Here is a 19,540-nt window from a genome sequence, read left to right as displayed (position 1 = left end):
GTCTCTACCTACTAGATACCAGTGCCCCCTACTTCAGTTGTGATATAAAAAAAAATATCCCTTGGAGGTCAAGTGTCCCCTTCAAATTCAGAAGCGCTGATGGAGCACCTGTAACTGGCTGGAGTGTCCTTCATGAGAGTCCTGAGCATTCTCCTCCAAGGATGAAAGTCCATCCCCAGCCTGTCACTAACCACACAAGCCTGGCAGGCCACTTGGCTTCCTTTCCCTAAGTCCTGGCTCTGCACCCTCAGGTCAGCCTCTTGGGCACTGTCATGATAAAATAAGAGATTGCTTGGCTAGATGTATTTAATGTCTCAGCATCTTTATGGCGCCTTCATTGAATGTCTACGTATCTCTTGGCACTAGCAGTCAGGAAATCAAAAGACGAATTGCACTGGGAAAAATCTGTGGTCAGGGACCTCTCTAGAGTACTGAGAAGCAACGATATCAGTCTAGAGACTAAGATGTGCCTGGCCTTTGCAGACCATGGTCTTTGCAATTACTTGCTATGCATCAGAAAGCTGGACAATGATCAAGGATGACAGAAGAAGAATAGAAGCCTTTGAGTTGTGGTGCTGGAGAAAAGTATTGAACATACCATGGACTGCCAAGAAAACGAACAGATCTGTTTTAGAGAGGTAAAACCAAATTTCCCTTCAAAAGCTAGGATTTTGAAGCTCCATTTCATATACTTTGGGCATGTGGCCAGGAGAGACCAGTCCTTAAAGAGAGTATCATACTGTGAAGGGTGGAGGGGCAGCGCAGGAGAGGAAGACCCTGGATGAGATGGATTGATACAATGACTAGGGTAATGGAGATTGGTGTGCCGGAGTCAGCAAGACTGGCTCAGGACAGCACAGACTTCAGAGCTGCTGTGTATTGGGTCACTCTGGGTCACAGGAGACTAGATGGCACATAACAACAACAAGCATCTTTATAGAACTAGACTGCCACATCTTTCTCCCTCGGAGTACCTGGTAAATTCAAAACTCCAACTTTTCTGTGGTGCTTTAGCCGCTACCCCAGGACAGCTCCTTAACAAACATGTTGTTGTTAAGTGCCGTTGAGTTGTAGACAACTCATAGCGACCCTATGAACGAAAGACCTGAACACTTGTATAACTTTCATTGCTTCTCCAAGTTCATAGGGTTTCTCGAGGCAAGGTATTTTGGAAGTGGATGCCACTCCTGCTTCTGAGCTGGTTTGAATTGGTGTGTTCCACCAAATACTGTCCGCCATGGGGAACCATTATTGCATTTGACACACCAGTGTCACAGTGTTTAGCATCATAGCAACAAGTTACTTCTGTACAGCAAATGGACAGACCAGTGCTATACCACTTAGAAGAATGTTTGGCCAAAAACAATTAAAACCAGGCCTGAGGGCCACAGATTAAAATCACCCACCTTTGGCTTGGTAGACTGTAGGTCTTTGAAAAATCCAAATCCTTTCCATCTACCAAATTACTCTAAAATTGAAAGAAATACTGAAGAGTTTTGAATAGAAGGGAAAGACAAGAACTTTTATCCATGGTGTCTTTATGCTACACAAGTAAGCAAGCATATTTTCTTCCAAATATTTAGTCAGAGCAAAGTGCGGACTTTCAAAGGAATATGGTGAGGAGTTGCGCTGCCAACCCAAAGGCGCGTGGTTCAGATCCACATTCTGCTCTGTGGGAGAAGGATGGGCAATCTCATCCCATACAAAAACCCATTGGAGGGTCAACTATGAGCTGGTTCCAACGTGACAGTACATGGTATGAATAAGCATGACCCAGGTCAACTGGAAACTAAGATATAAACATAGTCTCTATCTTTATAAAGGGATTCACAATCCAGAAATAGAAGAAGGCATTGAGAAAATACTTCCAAATTATTTGAGAAAAGATAAATCTTTAGATCTCACCTCAAGAATTTCTTTTCACAAAAAGGAAATGGAGACCTCACACTTGTGGAAATATAACTTACTTGTTGTTGTATGTACTGTAGAGTTGGAACTGACCCATAGCTGATCCTCCGGTGTGTTTTCAGAGGCAGTTAATCGCACGGGAAGAGATTGCCCATCCTTCTCCTGCAGAGCAGCTGGTGGCCTCTAACCACATGCCATCTGGATTGTATACATAATGTTTAATGGCCGGGGCTTTAAACCAGTTCATTCCAAAGTAACCTCCTGCTGAGAATTTGCATTTCTACTCCTCACACTATAGGGAGCTCTGGTGGCCTTAGTGGCAAGGAACTGTGCTGCAAACCCAAAGGCACCTGGTTCGAGGCCACCGGCTGCTCTGTGGAAGAAGGATGGGCAATAATATAGCTGACTCAGAGTCTCTGAGGTTGAGTCAGAATGAGCAGGTTCAAAGCCCTGGTCCAGGAAGAGCTGGAATTAGGGCACCATTCTTTTCATTCCTTCACCTGCCGTTCTCACTGTGGTGTTGTAGTTATTAGCTGCTATAACCCCCAACTTGTGATCAGCCCATGCACAAGGAACAAAACCTCTCCTGGGGTTGCACTATCCTCGGGGTCTGTTGAGGAACAGATGGCTGGGATCTAGGGTTCGCAGTGGTTGATTTCGGAGGAGATTGTCAGATTTTCTACAAGAACTGTTCTTCACTTGACAGACAGGTGGTGGCTGTTCATGGGTGCATTGGCTGGAAATCAAACTCCGGGTTCCTTCATGCGAGGAGGGAATTCTACCACTGGACCATGGCAAGACCATTAATGACAGCAGGCAACATGTGTTAACTGATCCTCAGAAAACAGAGCAACACAGTCCTGGAGAGAAGAAGGAATCAATGAGGGAGCATGGAATGCAGGCAAGCGGGAGCTGGCACTGGGGTGGAGCCCTAGAGAATGGACAGGATTTGGAAAGTGGAGCTGGGAATGGCCATGCTAGGTAGTCGTGACAGTAAACAGTGACGCAGGCTAGAAAACCAGGAACATATCTGAGGAAGAGCAAGATTTTCAGCATGGCTGGAGATAATGTCTGTTCAAGGAAGTAAGGATGGAAATTAAGAAATGTTAAAGCAAGTTGCTTACTAAATTGCAAAAAGAGTGTGCAACTACATTGTAAATGAAATGACCTTTTGTCATCTTCAACAAATGTTGGGTGTTAACTGCATTTCCATTAGGAAAAACCATGGTGCAAACGTGACCGGAGTCCATCTATGTTATTCAAGGACAAGGGTTATCTTTCAAGAACTGCTTCCTGAACTTCTCTTTCTCATCACCAGTTGTAAATTCTCTTTCCTCCCTCTTTCCAACAGGCTAAAACTCGTTGGTTACTTTGTTTGGATTCACGTGTATGGGAAACTGTGGGTGGTGGGGGATGAAGGGAAACCCTACATTGCCTGCTTTGGGAACCTTCTCTTCTCTGCCTCAGTCTGGTGCTGTTTCACTTCCAAACTCACCCAGCCTTTAGTGGATGCTCCTGGGTCTCCAGTGCCCTGGGCTCGCTGGATGATTGGCAACTGGAATGGATTAGCCTGGGGACAGCTAGACTGTCCTACAACCACAGAAGAGCCATCACCAGCAGAGAGATCCTTGAAGCCATGAAGCGAAGCTCCTCTCAGAGGAGCTTTTGAATAAATGAAGTGGCTCCGAGTGGCCTTGTTGGAATGACTACACTTGTCAAAATGGTGACTCTGTCGGAGGTTTGAGTTGGATGGTGACGTGTCTGGGAAGCACTAGCTGCATCAGGGATTTTGATGCTACAAAATGCCTGCTTTCTGGGCCCTTTGGTTTTCAGCTTTCTATTGTGCAAAATAAAAAAAAAGGAAGAGTTTTGAGTCTTCTCATTCTGTCAATATATTTCCCCACACAGAGCCAAGCTGGAGACATCTGTTCTGGAATAAACTAAGGTCACAGGGGGGATGTAAATCAAAGAGGGACTGACTTGAAAGCAAACAGCGTGGATGAAACTTTCAGTGTACTGAGCAGTAAGGGTTCCTTGGTAGCACAGAGGGATAAGTGATCAGTTGCTAGCTGAAGTGTTGGTGGTTCAACCCTTCTCAAGGCACCTCAGCGATCTGCTCCCAAAAGGTCACAGCCTTGAAAACCTTATGTAGAAGCTCTGTAAACCCAGTACACGTGATGTCACCAGGAATCAGAAGTAACTAATGGAACTAAGAATAAGGAAAGAGTAGCTATGACTGCTCTTGACTTTTAGTTATCTTTAAAATTTTTTACATTTCCTGTCCCACATCCGCAGTCTTTCATCTTTTTCCCCAGTATCGATATTAGGAGGAAGCTCTGTTGGCCTAGTAGTAAGAAACTGTGCTAAAATCCCAAAGGCATACAGTTTTAATCCACCAGCTGCTCGCAGGAGAAGGATGGGGACTCTCCTCCTGTGTGATTTGCTGTCTCTGAAAACCCACTGGAGGGTTAGCTATGGGTTGGTTCCAATTCAACGGCACACAACAACAACATAGATATTATGACACCAGAAGTGTCTAAAGAGATGCTGGATTTCTATGAGATGAAGCCTATCGGTTTTTTTTAAAGGAACTCTTTTGATTTCTGAAAAAACAAAACAAAACAAAAAACCACCCTCTCTTGATTTCTTAAAAAACATGATATAAAAGGATCCTTTTTGAGCTTTGGTTGCCTATAAAGAACTTAGCATAATTGCATGAATGTGGTAAACGTCTCTTAAATGTATAAACTGGTCCCATCTGTAGGAAAGAATTAATACTATACAAAGTTGAAAACAAGAAAAGAAAAATCAATGGGATAGCATGCTTTGGAAATGTGGATATGGAAAAACCTTAGTGGGCAACAAAGATAAGGCGCTGAGTTTGGGGAACTTTTCTGGGTTGAGGGGATGTCCTGAAGCAGGCAGGTGATTGGCTTGTTAGAGAAACTCAGGGGAAGCTGGAGCAGGTGAGTGCCAGTGAGCACGCTGGAGGTGCAGCAGGAAATGAGATAGGAGGACAAGGCCAGGGCCAAGGATTGTAGAGTTGGTTTGTTGGTTTTTATTTTTAAGCACTGCCAAGAAACCACTGAAGAATTTTAACTAGGAAACTGACATCTGGCTTAGATTTTTCTTTTTCAGTTGAAGTGTGACCTGCAATAAAATGTACAAATCTCAATGTTTCACATCTATAAAAAAATCGAAACTAAACTCATTACTGTTGAGTCAAACCTGACTCATAGCAGCTCTATAGAACGGGGTGGAATTGCCTCAGAGAGCTTTCAAGGCTATAAATGTTGACAAAAGTGTACTGTCTCATCTTTCTCCCATGGAGTGGCTGATCTGTGGAAGTCACTGATTTGAACAGCCAAGCACATAAACACTGTGCTACCAGGACTCCTTTGTACATCTTTATGTCCTGATTAGGACGTAGAACATGTCCAAAACTTGAATTTTTTTAAATTATTTTTTAAACTAATAGTATATGTGTGCACAGAGATAGATGTTGTTGTTGTGTACCATCAAGTCAGAACCTACCCATAGCTGACCCTCCAGCAGGTTTTCAGTGGCAGTTAATAGAATTGGAGGAGATTGCCCATCCTTTTCTCATGGAGAAGCTGGTGTATTTGAACCCTGGGCCTTCAGGATTGCAGTGTAGCTTCTTACTATTAGGCCACCAACGCTCCCTTGACACTTAGTTTTGAAGACTGGCATTGCTATGCTGAGACTAGATCAAAGAAATGTAGAAGGTGAGAACATTGGTGAGATATATGTTGTACTGGTTCCCTAGAAAGATGACAGTGGCCTGGGAGAATGTAGGGGTGGCAGTGAAAAGAAGAAAAGGCATGAGATAGGAAATTAGCTTTGTAAATAGAGGCAACATGACTTGTTAATAGATTGGAGATCTGCTGAAAGTAAGGACTTCCAGCTTTTAGACACAAGCAGTGAGAGTAACACGGAGATGGAGACGAAGGAAGGAGGAGAAACATTCTGGGGGAAGGTGTCAACTAAGCATCCCATTCTGAACATGTTCGCTTTTAAACATCCATGAAACAACCAAATGGGGATGTCAAAAAGATCAAAAAGAGCTGGACTAAAGGTACGAGTTTGGGAGTTAGCAACGTAAAGCAAATGAATGGATGGTTTAGGATAAAGAGGGAAAGAGATGATCCAGGACTAGAGTCAAAGAAATTATAGGATTTAGGAAATGCCACAAAGGACATCAAGGAGAGGCTGTCAGAGGAAACAGGAGAAGGTGGAAGAACAGCAAGAGGGCTTCCACTGTGCACTGTCCAGAACAGTGTTAAACAAAGGCATCCATGCCCGTCACATGTGGCAACCCGGACCCCAGGGTGACCTTGAGTGGTCAGCTCAGTGAAGCAGGGCACGTGTTCTAAGTTAGAGCAGACTGAAGAGTGAGTGGGAGGTAGTAAATAGAGATGGCTTTTTGCATGGTGAGGAAGACCAGAGAAGAAATGTAATTATAAAAGAGAACAAAGCTCTGGGCAGGGACTAGTATAAGGAGAGATTTATACTAGAGCTTAATTGTTCTTGGTATTAAAGGAGATTTATAGGATGAGATAGACTAGAGCTTAATAGATTGCCGGCAGGAATTCTCCAGGGTAGAGGGAGATACTACTAATCAAGAAAAAAAGTCTAGAAAAACAAAGGGCCCAGAACTTTGAGAAAATAAGGGGTGGTGCCTGGGTGTCAGAACAGAAGTGAAAGAGGAGAATATGGATGGATAGATAGATAGATAGATAGATAGATAGATAGATAAATAGATAGATAGATATTGATAAGCTTATAGATTTGATAATGTGAAGATAAGGGAGTTAGTACTAATTTCAGTGAAACAAGGGAAGATATGGGCTGTCTGTCGCAAGATATGAAGTTGCTGTGTAAAGAGTGAGAAAGTAATATTTAGACACATGCAGACAAAGGGCTGACTGGAGGTAAGCACTTATCATGATTGAGGACCATGAACCAAAAGCATCACTAATCTTGGAACTGTGTGACTTCGTCCAGTCAGAGTCTGCTCCGGAGTAGGTGTGGTAAACACAGTTTGTGTTCTTCTGAGCAATCTCAGAAGAAGAGAGGGACAAGAGAGCAATTCTCAAATGGACTGTGATGCAGGGCCCCTAGCAAGGATTTGTAGGTGAGGAGCAGTGAGAAGACGTGAGAGCAGAACTAAGTCCAGCTTGGACTTACGCTCCATTTTGATGACTTGGAGCTTGAAGGTCTCTGTCCTTCACATTCTGTTCATTGAATAACTATATGGGTTATCTGACCAGGATGCAGGCGATGACGTCTTGCTGGCTTTGTTCTGCTTACCTGGATAAACAACCATGAGGCGACCCCTGGAGGTGAACCGTGGAATACTGGCTCCCCATCACCCAGGAGCTGTCCTGTAAGTGCACCCTTTAATAAACCTTCCATATATCATTCTTCCCCCCCTTTTATTGAACAATATCTTTAATATTATATGTAATAGTCAATATACATTTTTATAGTATATTCTTCCCATTTAAGTTTTCCCCCTCATTCATTCATTGTTGCACGTTTTCCTCCCTGCTCACCCCTCACTCCAGTTTGCTTTTCTCTTTGAAAAGAAAAAAATTCTTTCATTGTTATACAATTCCCTGCCCTGTCCTCCCCAACTCCACAATCCACTTTACTATGCATTTCTTTTTCTGGAATCTTGTAATGAAAATAATATCTAATCATATATTCCTTTTTTTTTCCAATCTAGTTTTTTCCCCCATATATTCCTTTTAAACAGGTTCTCTCCCTTATCTCTTTCAATGCAGTATACATTATTTATCCCCTCTTTTCTTAGATTCCCCCCAACCCCGATGTCAGTCTCATTTTACAACAGTGGTACTATGCAGTATTTGTTCTTTTGTGACTGAGATATTTCACTCTGCATAATATCCTCCAGGGTCACCCATTTTGAATAATATTGAATGAGTTCCTTGTTTTTCAGTGTAGCATAGTATTCCATTGTGTGACTATACCACAGCTTCTCTATCCATTGTTGATGGGCATATATTATTCTTAATCTGTCTCTGTCCTTTTTAGATCTTTCAGCTCCAAATTAATACAGAAGAGATTATTTTTCTGTATGGTTCCTGAGTTTTTGTTTGTCTTTCAGAAATGTCATGGAACTCATGGAAGGCATGAGATATGTCAGACCTGAAAACTGAGTCTAAAAGAAGGAATGAATGCTGTAGGGAGCTAACTGAAAGGGAGGAGGCTAAGTCTACCCAGCGGCACCTTGCAAGAAATGCCTGGTGATCTAATAAAAGAAAAAAAATCAGCCCTTGAAAACCCTTTGGAGTACAGTGCTGCTCTGACACACATGGGGTCACCTAGTCAGCATCAACACAGGAAATGGTCCTTCAATAGATAAAGGCATGACCTAAAAAAAGGCACTGACACCCAATGACCAATCCTTGAAATGAGCCGCCTTCTTAGATTTTAGGTTGGCCAAATACGCTAAAACAACCTATGTGAAATAATCAGTCCATGTTGTGCTCCACGTGGGGCACTCCAGCACCACCCTCTAGGACGTTGTCTCTCTCGGGATTCTGTACCCCTGGCCCTGCCCTGGGAACCCTGCAAGGATGGATTTGCTGCTCATCAGGTGACTACAAGTGGACTGTCAACCACTGAAGAGAATTTGATGGGGCTCTTAGTCTTGGAGCTCTGGTGATAAGTACTAACATATGTCAGATTTCTATCTAAAGGGGCAGTGGTTGGAACCCACCAGCTGTTCCTCTGGATGAAGACGAACTATCTTCTCCATAAAGATTTATAGCCTTGGAAACCCAACGGAGGGTGAGTAGGAGTCAGATTCAACTCAATGGCAGTGGGGTTTTCAGTTAGTGCTGTAGGCCTCAAGGAGGGCTTCTCCTGCTGGATTCTTGATGGGCTGACATCCGCTGCATCCTGGGAAGGTCCCTGGAGTCCCCACAGCCCTGCCAGAGCTTAGACAAATACTCGGTAGTGACACAAGTCTGCCAGCCCTCAGTTGTCTGGCCTGACTTGACATTGTTCCACCATCTCAACTGACACCCTTCCTGATTTTGAGGGGGTGCTGGTGTCTTGACTCTGCCAGCTTCTCCTAGCCCACGTACTGAAATCTAAGTCTGAGGGGAAACCTACCTTCCTCTCTAATCCCTGTCACTTATTATATTCATTTCCCAGGGCTACCAGAACAAATCACTAGGAACTTGGTGTTATAACAGCAAATTTATTTCCTCACAGTTCTGAGGACTGTTGTTGTTGAGTACCACAGAGTTGGGATCGACCCACAGCTGACTCTCCAGCTGGTTTTCAGAGGCAGTGAATTGCATGGGAGGAGATTGCCTATCTTTCTCTTGCAGAGTGGCTGGGGGATTGGAACCAAGTACCTTTGAGTTGGCAGCACAATTCCTTACCACTGGTAAGGAATTCAAATTCTGGAGGCCAGAAAGACAAAAATCAAAGTGTCAAACAGGTCTATGGCCTCTCTGAAGGTTCAGAGGGGAGAATGCAGCCCGCGTGATTCTCTCAACTTCTGCTGCTGTTGGCAATTTTTTACTGTCTCTGTTTTGTAGGCTCACCACTTTGATTCTTGCCTCCATTGTTATGTTCTTCCTACATGTTTCTGAGCCTTTCCTCTCTTCTTAGAAGGACACCAGTTATTTGCTTTACACCTCACCCTATAACAATATGACTTCGTCACACCTAACTAAAAATCTGCAAAGACCATATTTCCAAATAAAAAAAAGTCATAGTTCTGTCTGAGAAGGACATGAGTTTTAGAGGACAGTATTCAACTCAGTTGCTATGAGTTGTATTCAACTCAGTTGCTATGAGTTGTAGTCAACTCAGTGGCACCTAGCAACAACATTCGACTCAGTACACCTATCATGGGTTTGACTCCCCCAGTGGGTGGTGGTTGTTGTCATAACTGGAGTTGAATATGACTCATCGCAACCCTATGAACCGCAGATCTGAACTCTGTCCTAGCCTGTGCCGTCCTCACAATTTCTCATATATTTGAGCTCATTGCTGTGTCAATACACCTGGTTGAGCGTCTTCTCTTTCTCCATCCCTCCCGCTTTCCAAGCATAATGTCACTCTCCAAAGAATAGCCTCTGCTAGAAATATGCCCAAAGTATGTGAGACAGAACGTTATCATCTTTGCCTCCAAGGAGCACTCTGGTTGTACCTTCTCCAAGACATATTTGTTCTTTTGGCAGTTCATGAGATATGCAGTACTCTTCTCCAACACTACGATTCAAATGCATCAATTCCGCTTTTTCATCTTTATTCATTGTCTAGCTTGCAGCAGCATAGCAAGTGATTGAAAATACCCTGGCTTGAAACAGGCACACCTGAGTCCTCAAACTGGCACCATTGCTTCTCAGTAATTTGCTAAGTTCTCTGACTTTAGATTTTCTCTGTCTCCTGATCTCCTCATCACTGATACCAAGTGTATTGATTGTGGATCCAAACAAGATGATCACGTTGACAATTTCATTCTCTTCTCCATCTATTATGATGTTACCTTTCAGTCCAGTGGTGAGAGTGGGTTAGGCTTGTTCTACCCACAGGAGATACAAAGAGGACCAAGTTAGGACACTTTGACAGCCCCTTTTCTTTGCAACCATCTAAGGTACTGTTACTTAAAGAGAGCTGCTCTTTATTGTCTGCTTTAAATGGTTTTTACTCCAAACACAAGAGCGTGAAATGAGGATTGTTTCACTGAGAAATGAATCACACAATGAAGCAGGTGAGAGAGATGGTTCCCAAGGTGGTCAGGAAGTAGAGGAAGACTGAATCTGTCTCACTCACTGCTAACCCATTTTCCAATCTCTTATTTTACATTTCTGGTTTGAACTTGATTTTGAATTTACTCAAAACTTACTTTAACTCAAAACTCATTGCTGTAGAGTCAGAACCAATTCACAGCTGATCCTCCACTAGATTTCTGAGACTACAAATTGAATGAGAGGAGATTGTCCATCTTTCTTCCATGGAGCTGCTGGTGGATTTGAACCATTAGAGAAGAATGTGTAATGCGGAATCTGTAGATAATCACTTGGCCTTGCTAAGACTCAGTTTTCACATCTGTAACATGGTGATATTGTTGCCTATTGACGTTGTCATCCTTGTTATGTACCATTGAGTTGAATGAAACTCATAGCAGCCCTGTGTACCTAAGCTCTGAACCATGCCCTGTCCTAAGCCATCCTCATTGTTTCTGACTCACTACCTACCCATTATCTCAGTTACTATGTCAATCCATCTTATCTGGGGTCTTTCTCTCTGGTGTTGTTCCTCCACCCTTCCAAACATGATGTCTTTCTTCAAGGACTAGTCTCTACTGGCAACATATCCAAAGTATGTGAGACAGAGCTTCAAAATCCTAGCCTCTTAAGTGCAACTTGACTTCAGCTTCTCTAGGACAGACCTGTTTGTTCTTTTGGCATTTCATGCTATGTTCAGTACTCTTCTCCAGCACTACAAGTCATAAACATCAATTTTTCTTCTTTCATCCTTATTCATTGTCCAGCTTTCTGATGTATAGCAAACAATTGCAAAGACCATGGCCTGGATCACGTGTACCTCAGTCTCTAGACTGACATCGTTGCTCTTTAGCACTCTGGAGACATCTCTGACAGCACATTTCCCCAATACAGTTTGTCTTTCGATTACCTGACTGCTGGTGCCAAGGGTGTTGCTTGTGGAACCAAGTAAGCAGAAATTGTTAATAATCTCAATCTCTTCTCCATCTTTCTTGTTGCTGCCAATTGGCCTAGTGGTGAGAGTCTTCATTTTCTTGATGTTGAGCTTCAGTCCATTTTTGAGACTACATTCCTTGACTTTCTGCTGCAGCAAATGTTTCACATCATCCTCCGTTTCTGTAATCAAAGTTGTATCATCTGCATAGCACAGGTTGTTGATGAATCTTCTTCCAATCCTGATGCCACATTCCTCTTCATAGAGTCCGGCTTCCTGGACAATCTGTTCTGCATATAGATTAAAAAGGTATGGAGAAACGATACATCCCCAATGCCCCCCTTTTTTGCTTTTGAACCATGCAGTGTTTCCTTGCTCTGTTCGGATAACTACTTCCAGGCTCAAGTATAGCTTTTGCATGAACACAATGAGGTGCTCTGGGATTCTCATTCTTCTCAAGGTTAGCCACAATTTGTTGTGATCTACACAGTCAAATGCCTTTGTATAGGCAATGAGACACAGATAGACATTCTTCTGGTATTCTCTGAGTTCAGACAAGATCTGTGTGATATTGGGAATGACATCTCTAAACCATAGCCTTTTCTGAACCCAGCCTGCACATTTGACAGTTCTCTGCTGATGTACTGTTTCAGTCATTTTTGTATAATCTTTAGCAGAATTTTGCTTGTGTGTGACCTTACTGATGTTGTTCAATAATTTCCACACTGTGAGAATCACCTTTTTTTTTTTTTGGAATGGGACTAAATATAGATTTCTTCTAGTCAATTGGTAAAAACAAAATGCTTCTTACCCTGACATGGAGTTTTGGTTTAGGACAATATTCTTAGATGCTTATGCCAGGGCAGATTCCATAAATTCAAGGAGAAAAGACAAAACCAAAATCTAGTGGTGGTGTGTCAGAGATAGTAAAGTTGGCACAGGATAGAGCAGGTTTCAGGGCTGTTGTACATAGGGTTGCAATGAGTGGCAAAGGACTCGACGGCACATAACAACAACAATGATGATGAAATTATTTTGTTGTTAAATGCTATCGAGTCAACTATGATCAATAGTGACTCTATGAACAACAGAGCTGCACCATCCTCACCATATGCTTGAGCCCATTGTTACAGTCACCGTGTCAATCCATCTTGTCGAGGGTCTTTCTCTGGCCCTCCACCTTTCCAAGCATGGAGTTTTCTAGTCACCAGGGATGATCCAAGGTGAGGCTGAAGCTGATGTCCTTTCCAAGGTGCAGAGAGCACACCATCACCAAAAGTACACAGAGGGCGCTTGGGGTCAGACAGACTTCACTTTGGATTCTAGCTGTGCTGTTTACTCGCTGAAGTATGTGGGGCAAGTTACTTAACCTCCCAGATTCTCTGTGTCCTCTTCTTAGAAGAAGAGATTGTTCCCACCTCCCTGAGCTGTTGAGACAATGAAGTAGGTGCCATCTGCCGAGCACCTGGAACAGAATGGACACTCAGTGAATGGAATCTTGAAAACTCATGAATTATATTTGGGTCAGGTACTGTGCCAGGTGTTAGGTGTCTATATAGCACAGCTTTACAGACAGATAATTCTAAGTTCAATCTCAGTTTTATTACTAGCTAGCTATAGAGATGAAATCGGGGGGGAGAGGGAGAGAATAATACTGACTTTAGGAAATGACTGTAATAACTATGCACTAAAGTTAAAGTGCTTGGCTGCCTAGTCCCTGGCACATAAAGAGTCTCCAGAATGGTATGATTACGATGAAGGCAATCATGCTTAAACATCATGAGGAGGAGATGCGGAGGGGACCTGGCTTAAGCTGGAGACCCAAATGACTGTTCTTTATTGAAGCATTAAATCCATCCTTAAACCAACTTCATCTTTAAATAAACTGTGGAATGTTACACATTTAGCCATGACTCTGTCCATACTCAAAGCAAGAGGATTTCACTTGGGTATAAAGAGGAACGTGAGAGAATACTGGGGGCCAAGTGAGAGCAAGACTCTGCAGTTTGGGGTTTTTTTTAAAAAAAATTTGATTGTGGTTTGGATGAAAGTTTGTGGCCTATCTTTAAGAGCTATTTAAGAAAAGTGTTTTTTAAGATTTCAAGTTTTTGTCAAGAGTATTGTTCCTGCCCTTCCCCACGTTGCCCAGGTGCCCTAAGGTCTATTGGAGAGATACCTGTTTGGGGGCGCTGTATGCCCTGTCTGACAGCCTTGACCTGGAGGAGATGCCAAGTTGACCTGTATCCCTAAGGGGAATCCTGTCCCCGTTTTCTAGCTCCTGCCTTAGTCCTCCCCTCCTCCTGGTCCAGCCCTCATGCTCCCAGCCAGCTGTGTGTGCTTACTGGCTTTTGCTTCCGCCTGGAGGGAGGACTTTCACCAAAATCTTGGTTCCCACCCAGTAGCTGGGGGAGACCTGACCTATCTGTACACAAGTCACTTCCTGGCTGGCCTCTCTCCTTGGAAAGCTGTATACTCTCCTGTAAAAGGACCCGAAACACTAAAACATGTAAGGACTTGGGAGTACAATCATTCATTGAAATTGTGACTTTTTAATTAAATTGTCCTTCTGACTCAGCCGCCTTGGCAGTGGGTTTTCCTTGTCTTCCGAGAGCTGAGGCTTTCTCTTTTTTGAAGGTTTCCACCCTCATAACCCACTTCCCCCCACCCTCCATCCCTCTTCCTCATGGTGGCCACACCCTGGCAGGCCCCACATGCCGCGTGTGGGTCTAGACTTCTCTGTATTCTCACTGTAGAATAACAATGGTAGTAACAAATCTTTGGTTTCCGCCTTTCACAAGTGCTTACTGAAAACATACTAAGTGCTATGCACTGTTCTAAGTAAACCAAGGGTCAACAGAGAACAGAACAGTAAAGGCCCTGCCCTCGTGGAGCTTCCACAGAAAGGGAAGAAACAAATATATAGTGTAATGCCAGGCAGTAATAGTGCCATTAAAACCAAGCCAGCTAATGGTGTTCTAATATGTGTTATTATATATATAAAATAACATGTAAAATATATGTTACAATATATATTATTCTAAATAATAAAGTAGAATTGTGCTCCATAGGGTTTTCGATAGAGAAAGAAGGACAGTGTGTGAATTTTTTGGCCATCAATGCAAACAAGGTTTTTCTTCCGACACACCTCTGATGGCCTTTGAGCCACCAACCTTTTATTTGACAAATAAACAGAAAATAAATCTGAGCAAGAGGAGCACCTCTGAGGTTATCAGGGAAGACTTCTCTCTGGCGGTGATTCTGAAACAGAGATCTGAGCAAAGTGAGGGCATGAGCCCGAGGAATCACAAGGTTAGGATTCAGGCAGAGCCCGTGCAGATGAACTTGGCATATTTGAGGAACACCAAGAAGGCTCCTCTTTCTCCTCTCCTGGGTGATATTAGGAGCTCTGTTGATGTAGTATGTTATAAATTGCACTGCTGAGCTGAAGGACTGTTACCTCATTATCACATTTAATCCTCAAGACAATGATATGCCATAACTAAAAAACCCACAACACCCAACACACTGCCATCAAGGTGGAACCAACTCCCTAGTGGGTTTTCGAGGCTGTGAATGGCAAGTGAGGAGATTGCTCATCTTTCTCCCAGGGAACCACTGCTGCATTTGAACTGCCAGAGAGGTGCCACGTTTCAGTTAGCAGAGCAGCTCCTGACCTTCTAGGCCACGACTATAGGTTTTACCACCGTCCCAATCTAGAGATGAGGACCAGAGGTAAGTGAGGTGTCTAGGATCACACCGCTAGGAAGTAGAGGAGGCCGACTTCAAATCCTAGTTCCTCTGACTCAGCCTTTTAGTCTTTCCCCCCCACCCCCAGCCTTTTATTCTTAACAACCTGCCTGCTACAGGGTTCAGGGTGCCATTCAGTTGCACTTCTGATAGTCCAGGGTAGGTCAGGAAGGCTTAGCAAGGCCTAGAGCAATACAAGAAGCTTTGCTTCTGGGACCTGGAGGGATTCTGTTGGTGGCCCTTCCTAGAAGGTAGGGGCTGCTGCTCAAGATATGAACTGGGAGTGGGAGGAAGATAGGTGAGCAAGGCCCTTTTCCATCTCTGCCTTCTGAATTGCTTTCAGAGAGTGGGCATCCTTGGTGCTTGCTATTCAAATCAGCCAAGCAGCACTGTCCCCACCTGTTTATTGATGTTGTTAATTGTCACTGAGTTGCTTCTGACCTGTGGAGAACTCTGATTCATTACTAGTACACAATGACAAAATGCAGCAAGTTTGACACTGCAAAAACAAAACAAAAACAAACCCCAAAACAAAATCACACCAAAAAACTCACAAACAGCACACCTCGGAGCTACGCATGACATCTTTGTGACAGGCAGGAGAAGGCAACAAGCTCATGTCAAGAGGGAATTGGCAGAGAAGTGTACTACCTAGGACAGATGAGGCCAATGCATTTCTGAGGATGGATGTGTGTGTGGAGATGGGATAGAGTGGCTATTTTTGTTGTAGCCCTGGCCATGACAACCCGCCAGGGATCCATTTACCCAGGTGACTAGAAGAGTGATCGGTTTCCTGCTGGTAGTGGCACATACTTTCCTAGGAAAGCCACAACAAATTACCGCAAACTCGGTGTCTTGAAAGAAGTTTATTCTCTCATAGTCCTGGAGACTACGTGGTGCCTTGTAGATGGAGAGACGTCTTTTCCACTTGGGTTGTAAACTCTTTTCAAAGGTTAAAGCTTTCTTTCACATTCCTCCGCAGACTCATAGAATCCCAGGCCTAAATTGAGTGGTTTGGTGTCTTACCCCAATGCCACCAGATGTTTAAACACCAAGATCAACAGCATTCTGTTCTTTTCAGAGAATGTTCAACAGACGGAGATAATGGCTGTCCCCAGTCACCCTTCTGTTTGTGACCTCCTGCAGCCCTGTTTCCTTCCACAAAACATAATTCTCAGCAACTCCAACATGAAAGCACTTCAGAAGGTAATAGAGGCACCCCTCAGCCCTCTCGGCTCTCAGTGCCAAGGGTGGGAAATCCTAGCTGCCCACAGGCCAGCCCCTAAAGAGGGTGAGCTGGGCATGTGTGTGAACAGTGGGATCAGATCGCGGTGGACCTTTTACTGGGGACAGCAGCCACCCATCCTCCACTGACTGTGGAATGTGGGCTGAGTTTTGAGAGATCGTATGAATTTTCCAGAGAAGCTGGAAATTGAGAATTTCAAGTGGAATTCCTGACTTTTAAAAACGATGGCAACGAATTTCATTTTTCAAAAACCGGTGCGCCAAACAAAACACCACTGTGGGCTGGATGTGGCCGATGGACTATCAATTTGCAAGCCTTGCGCTCAGCTGCCTGGGACCTGGGCTGCATTCCTTAGTGTTTGCCGAAGGTGAATTAGCCAGTAAACCAGGGAAGCACAGGCTTCCTTCTGCTTGCTTACAAATCTGTGAAGAACTTCATGTGGGTTTTAGGACAAGTACCCTGTAGAGACTTTGTAGGAAGGCACTGTGGAGGCTGGGAGAAAGAAGAATATGGTGGGAAAAATATAAGATATTCACTATAGTCGTTGTTGTTGTTGTGTACCGTTGAGTGGGAACGGACCCCTACCTGGCCCTCCAGTAGGTTTTCAGAGGCAGTAAATTGCATAAGAGGAGACTGCCCATTCTTCTCCCACAGAACAGCTCGTGGATTTGAACTGTGTGCCTTATAGGTTAGTTTTGTTTGCCATCAAGTTGGAACTAACTCCTAGCTGACCCTCCAGTGGGTTATCAGAGACAGTAAACTGCACAGGAGGAGACTGCCCATCCTCTCACTGAGCGGCTGATGGATTTGAACCACGTGTCTTTAAAGGTTCTTAAGTAAATATAATACAGCCCATGATTACCATCTTTGTTGGATAACCTGACTTACTGGTAGTACTTGCTGCTAGTACTGTTCCCACTTCTTACTCTCACTGCTATGGAGTAGAGTTAGTTCCAATTCATAGACACCCATCATTGAGGGTTAAAGGAGGAAACTGCTCATCTTTCTCCTGTGCAGGTTTGAAGCACCTGGAACACGTGGCTGTTTGGTTAGCAGTGCAGCTCATTACTAAGCTCACCAGAGCTCCCAGTTCTGCCCTTGGAGGTGACCAACGGAGACGCCTACTCTGGTCTCTGTGCTTTGTTCAGCCTCCCTGTGACTGTGCCTCTCCGCATAAAGATAGAGAGTCATTACCACTTACAACCGATGCCCTTGCTTGAGTACCCTCAACGCTAAGAATTCCTCCCCGGACAGCCCTACCTTCCAGGGCCTAGGATTCCCTGGGTGATCCAAATTGTTCACATGCTCGCTGAAAAGCTGAAGGGTCAAGTTCACCCACTGGTGCCTTAATAGAAAGACCTGAGATCTAATTCTGAAAAAGTCAGCCAGTGAAACCCCTCTGGGGCACAGATGGGGATCATAATGTGTTAGAATCAACTGGTCTAGGAAGGGCCTCTGTGGCCCTCCATCCCCAAGGCAGAATATACAGTTGGCGTGGTCATCTTTGGAGAAAAAAAAAAAAAGTGTGGCGAAGATTGTTTGCAGGGCAGGGCTCTCGTAAATGTATAGGATGGATAAGTTGCATGGCTGCAGGCCAGGGTCCTGCAACTGCATTGTTAGGGTGCTCTCCGTGGTGAGTCAGGTGCAGGTAGATAATAAGAGCTATCACGGATTCCTTGATTAGCCTGGATCAGCTGTTTGAAACATACTGCACGTTTCAAGTCAGTGAACCCCCATGCCAATATAGGGTGCTTACTAGTGTTAACCCCATCTTACAGACAAAGCACCATGGCATAGCGAAGTGAAATTGCCCACAGATAGTGAGAAGCAGAGCTAGGACTTGAACCAGCCTGCACCAGAGCAGATTCACCCGGTGACCCTGTGGAAACTATATCTGCCTGTCTCTCCTCGCGCCCCCAGTGGATGGCCGCCCCCAGGGGCAGGGACCCTCCACCTCCCTCCAGACACTGCAGGCCCCGGGCTAGCCTCCACCGGGACGAGGAGGGCTGGTCGGCTCTCTCGGTGACTGCCTCCCAGGTGCCCAGGCTTCGCCTGGCCCCAACCCCCGGCCCGTGTGGAGCAGCCGTCGGAGGGCCTGGCGGTGACGGCGGCGCCTGGCAGCGGGGGATTTGGATGCGGCGGCCGCGGCGCCCCCTCCCTCCCGCCCGCGCGCGCGCTGGGCTGAGCCGGGAATTTATCTCTGCGAGTCCAGCTCCCTTCCCGGCATGCCCTGCTCGCAGGGAGCCGCCTGGAGTCCCGCGCCCGGACTTTGCCGTCCGGGGGGGGGGGGGGGGCCTGCCACGGAAGCACCACCTGAGATGCGTCCTGGAGCCGCCGCCTAAGGTGGGTGACCTCGCCGGGACCGGCAGGGCTCCGTGCACGCTGGGCCTGCAGGAGAGAGGCTCCGGGCGAGCCTTGGGGCGCCCCGCAACTTTGGAGAGGGGCGCGCCCCACGGGTGGGGAGCGTCGTGAGGGCTCCGGCGCCAGTTCGGTCCTCTTCCTTGGGGGAAGGGAGACCCAGCCGCCGCTTTGTTCGGTGGTGGCTCCTCGGGGGCGCAAAGCGCAGTCTGGTGCCTGCAAGTCTGGGAAAGTAAGTTGGAGCAGCGCATCCTGCACCCGCCCGGGAACGATCGGAGTGTCAGGGCGCGCTGCGAGCTAGGGCTCCTTTCCCCCAAGCCTCGGGAGGCTCAATCCTGGGGTTTGGAGATGCGGTTGGGGGTGGCAGGGCAGGGAAGAGGGGAAGGGTCGTGGGTCTATTTTATCGCTGTAGATTTAGAATAATACAGGGGAAGAAAGTAAAGGAGAGAGAGGCCGACGCAAATTTATACCTGGATGGAGGAGGGGACAGTGAAACTCAGCAGGAACCGAAAAGAAGGCATAAAGGAAAAGAAAAACGGAAAACACGCAGAA

The sequence above is a fragment of the Elephantulus edwardii genome, unplaced genomic scaffold (genome assembly GCF_000299155.1).
Source record: "Elephantulus edwardii isolate Elephantulus edwardi_28Jun2011 unplaced genomic scaffold, EleEdw1.0 scaffold00094, whole genome shotgun sequence".
Classification (NCBI taxonomy): Eukaryota; Metazoa; Chordata; class Mammalia; order Macroscelidea; family Macroscelididae; genus Elephantulus; species Elephantulus edwardii.
Note: the sequence above shows the minus strand (reverse complement) of the source record.